This window comes from Dendrobates tinctorius, unplaced genomic scaffold (genome assembly GCF_039654945.1).
Source record: "Dendrobates tinctorius isolate UK_male_01 unplaced genomic scaffold, ASM3965494v1 ptg000231l, whole genome shotgun sequence".
Lineage (NCBI taxonomy): Eukaryota > Metazoa > Chordata > Amphibia > Anura > Dendrobatidae > Dendrobates > Dendrobates tinctorius.
Genome location: NW_027361898.1, coordinates 18,490,249 through 18,495,323, shown reverse-complemented (window position 1 = coordinate 18,495,323; position 5,075 = coordinate 18,490,249).

The following is a 5,075-nucleotide window of genomic DNA, read 5'->3' as shown; positions in this document are numbered from 1 at the left end:
GCTTTGTACAGTGAAACTGTCTATATAATGAACTTATGATGAAACTTCACTGTCCTTGGTCCAGGGTTAATGGGACTCAGTCCAAAACAAATTGAAGCCCTTATCAGTGCATGTCCCAGGGAATGGTGAGTGGGAGGGGGCAAGTAACTTCCTCCTAATCTTCACATCTGGTGATGTCTGAGATTTGGAAAAATTTAAATTGCAATATAGTGTAATTATTTTACAGTGGAGCGCTCCATACCAAGTGTTTAATAAAATAAATACAATCTGATCGCCATTAAAATGTAAAATAATGGTAAAGTGAAAATTTCCTTCTTTCTGGTTAGTGATGAGGAACCTGCTTGGATAAGGTGTCATCCAAGCATGCTCGTGTGCTAATCAAGTGTCTTTGGAGTGCTCGAAAAATATGTTACAGACCCCGCGACTGCATGTCTCGCAACTGATCAACAGCCACAACACATGCATAAATTGTGTGTTAGGAAATCCCTGCATGTGTTGAAGCTGTGGAACAGTCACTAGACATGCAGCCACGGGGCCTCGAACATATTTTTCGAGCATGCCGAAGTCACTTGGGTAGCACCCGAGCATGCTCCGATGACACCTTATCCCAGCACAATATATACAAAAGCAGCAGCCGACAGCACTTCAAATATAGGGATGCACGTTCCAAATCCAATTAACCGAATTGGAAAAAGGACATATCAAAAATAGAAGGGAGCAGTATCCAATCCAGGTGAAAAACAGAACTTTATCTTTATTTTGCCGTAATGCAACCTTTCGACTACTATAGGTCTTTTTCAAGCATACACAACAGAAAAAATGGCAGCCTTATATAGTGTGGAGACACATTGTTAGGAGTGGCGGAAGGCACTAAATAAAAATATAAATAAAGTACCTTCGCCACTCGGGGTCCACCGTGCAGAAGATGAAATAACTGCTGCTAGGTGACGGCAGAGCAATCTGGCGGTAATGTGCACAGGGGTTAATGACACCCAATGTGCACTGCTCAGACTCTGTTGTACTCACAGAGTCAAAGGAAACAAAACACAAAAACGCTGAGTCTGTTTAGGTCACAGAACTACAGCGCTGCACCCGCGGTATCTGGTCACAGGAGTAGCACTAGATGGCAGTACTTACTCCGTCTAGACCTGCCGACAACGATCGGGTGTAGAGCGTCGCAACCGCGGACGCACCAAGAGCTGCAACTGCAGCGCGGCAAAGACAGAGCCGCTGTAAAGACACCGCTAACTAGCAGGCGCAATGCTGACGCTAGGCTGCTGAGGCAATGGAGCAATAGCACGCTGGCGCTGACGCTGATACTGACAATAACTCAGGCACTCTCACAAACATAGTATCAGAGGGTAGGGGTTTCCAATGAGTCATTCACCAGTCCATGCATCCATCAAACAAACTTTTTACAGCGAACGGGACCTTCCGGAAATCTCCAGGTCTCCAAGAGGAGCCAAAAGGATCAGACACAGGACCTGAACACCTGACTCCCGAACTCCAATGGGAGTTCGTCCCATGAGCATGCTCAGATGCAGGGGTAGAGGACTTAGCCTCTGGAGAGAGTTGCCGCAAGGCAATCTCCTTTGCAGTCTCCTCTACAGCAGATGAAGAGCAGGAGACTGCAGAATGTGAGGATCTAGATTTCAGCAAAGGAGAGGCAGAAATCTGACTCCTAACATTACCCCCCCTCCTAGAGCCCCCCTCCCTGAGCCTTTCGGACCATCAGCCTGTGCCCTACAGTGGCATAGGGCTCAAACTCTCCCAAAGGCGAGCTTGGTGTCCTGGTGGGTGATACAGTGAACCGGGACACATGGAAGGCGTCAGTGGAGGCAAGGTCACCAGGTTTCAGAAGGGACATCTGGGAGATAGCGGGAGTGGGCGATGCAACAGAGCGCCGCCGTGCGTCGGCGGCCGTCACCACTCTACGCCTAGGAAGGCTATCCTGAGCACATGAGGCGCAGGCCTGAATAAATTTTTTGATGTCCCGAGCCCTGTGGGGCCACCAATACGCGCCGGCCAATAGCTTCGTGGTTTGCATATAGCCCCGATGGTTGTGCGCACTGGACGCGTGTGCCCAGGCGAGGACCTGAGCCTTAAGATGAGGAGGAACAAAGGACTCGTCGACCGGCTCAGAGTTCGACCATTGCGGGGAGCTGACCTCCTGAGAAGCAGCACACACAAGATGACAACCGCAAATGGACACTTGAGCCGGAGCTGTATCAAAACTGGTACAAGACACCTCCATGGGCTCTGGGGGTAGAACCTCTGGCTCACAGCTCCAGAGGCTCAAAAAATTTGAGAGCCGGACTAGCTCTCCGCTTGGAGTGAGCACGCTCCATATCGCGCTCCGAAAAACGGAGGTCAATGCGTGAGGAGACAGAAATTATCTCCTCCAAGGCAGTGGGGATCTCTCTAGTAGAGAGAGCATCCTTGATATGCTCCGCAAGCTCTCGCCAAAAAAACGGGAATAAGGGCCTTATCGGACCATTCCAACTCGGACGCCAGTGTCCGAAACCGGACGGCATACCTGCTAACCGAGAGGGATCCCTGAGTAAGAGCGAGTAACAGCAGAGAAGTGTCGTGCGTGACCCGTGGGCCGAGGAAAACCTGCTTGATAGCCATTAACAGGTGACCGGCGGTCCGAATATCTGGATCACCACGCTCCCACAAAGGCGTAGCCCATTCCAAGGCCTTGCCCGACAGTAGGTAAATAACAAATGCCACCTTGGCCCGTTCTGTAGGGAATTGCGCGGCCAGTAGCTCCAGGTGGATTGAGCACTGGCTGATGAAGCCCCTACAGGAGGCGCCATCCCCGGAAAACTTATAGGGTAACAGGAGGCGGGTGACTGTCGGTGCGAGGGTGGACACGGACATACGGCCTACCGCATCAGTTAGAGCCTGTACAGCAGCATCAGTAGCTTGTGCAGCGGCGAGAGCCTTCTCAAGAGTAACTAAGCGGTTCTCAAGCTGCCGTATGCACTGCATGAGTTGCTGCTGATCTGCCATCACTAGCCATACCCTGGCGCTAGTATAATGTTAGGAGTGGCGGAAGGCACTAAATAAAAATATAAATAAAGTACCTTCGCCACTCGGGGTCCACCATGCAGAAGATAAAATAACTGCTGCTAGGTGACGGCAGAGCAATCTGGCGGTAATGTGCACAGGGGCTAATGGCACCCAATGTGCACTGCTCAGACTCTGTTGTACTCACAGAGTCAAAGAAAACAAAACACAAAAACGCTGAGTCTGTTTAGGTCACAGAACTACAGCGCTACCCACGGTATCTGGTCACAGGAGTAGCACTAGATGGTGGTACTTACTCCGTCTAGCCCTACCGACAAGGATCGGGTGTAGAGCGTCGCAACTGCGGACGCACCAAGAGCTGCAACTGCAGAGCGGCAAAGACAGAGCTGCTGTAAAGACACCGCTAACTAGCAGGCGCAATGCTGACGCTAGGCTGCTGAGGCAATGGAGCAATAGCGCGCTGGCACTGGCGCTGATACTTGCAATAACTCAGGCACTCTCACAAACGTAGTATCAGAGGGTAGGGGTTTCCAATGAGTCAATCACCAGTCCATGCATCCATCAAACAAACATACAGCAGCAGTATGGCTATACTAGCGCATGGCGGAACACCCATGCGCGCTTTTTATAGCGAACGGGACCTTCCGGAAATCTCCAGGTCTACAAGAGGAGCCAATAGGATCCAACACAGGACCTGAACACTTGACTCCCGAACTCCAATGGGAGATCGTCCCATGAGCATGCTCAGATGCAGCGATAGAGGATTTAGCCTCTGGAGAGAGTTGCCGCAAGGCAATCTCCTCTGCAGTCTCCTCTACAGCAGATGAGGAGCAGGAGACTGCAGAATGTGAGGATCTACATTTCAGCAAAGGAGAGGCAGAAATCTGACTCCTAACACACATGTCCTCCAATCACTGACAAGGTACTGCCCATTTACATATTACATACAGCATCATTAAAAAAAAAATCTCTTACAATACGTCTAATCAATATACAGTATATCCACAATAACAGCACCATGTGACAAACATGATATAGAATCCACTAGTATCAATGATAAAGATAAATATAAACAAATAGGCCACCCATAACCCTGTGACGTCAGATCAATCTATGATTGGCATCATAATCGTCATGGAGATCATAGACCAATCCAATCTCAAGTAGATCATGTTCAACAATGCTTATTAACCAATAAATGTAGGCGCCCCATACTGGCGCCAAAAGACCAGTATTGATAGACCAATCACTTACACTGCCGGGGACAGACCTGGTTACCGCATCCACACTGTCTCATCGCCGGCAAGCAATTGCCCTCGCGTGCATGCGCCACCGCCCCACGTCACAAGAGCGAGGCCACATGACAAAATCACGTCACCGCTCACTCCGTACGTCGAGACCAGTGCCCACGCGCACCCAGCGCACAGCCTGGGGACCTTATCCATAGCAACACAAGCGCACTGCAGTGGAGAAATAACCTGGAGATGGAGAGACACTAAGGCTACGTGCACACGCTGCAGATTGGGGTGCGGATTTGGCTGCGCGGATTTTGTAAAATCCGCAGGTAAATCTGCAGGTCAAAAGACCTGCGGTTTTACCTGCGGATTGCTCTGCGGTTTTGCCCTGTGGTTTTTCATCTCCTCCATGGAGGAGATGGCAAACCGCAGCAGAATCCGCAGAAAGAATTGACATGTCAATTCTTTCTGCGGTTTCAAAACCGCAGAAAAACCGCGTGGAAAAATCCGCACCGTCTGCACTGTGGTTTTGTATTCCCATAGGGAATAATGGTACTGTACACCGCAGCAAAAACTGCCGCGGACCCGCAGCGGCCAAATCCGCTGCGGAACAGCAGCAGAGTCCGCAGCGTGTGCACACAGCCTAATGGTCAACCATATCCATGGCAACAGGAGTGCACCACAGTGGAGAGACAGTAACCATTAAACTACCCAATCGAATTGAGGAACTATCTATGTCCCGGCTTTTGATATGTCTCTGATACCTCAATTTCCCACTTAAAAGGGGGCTAATTGTAATGCAGCGAA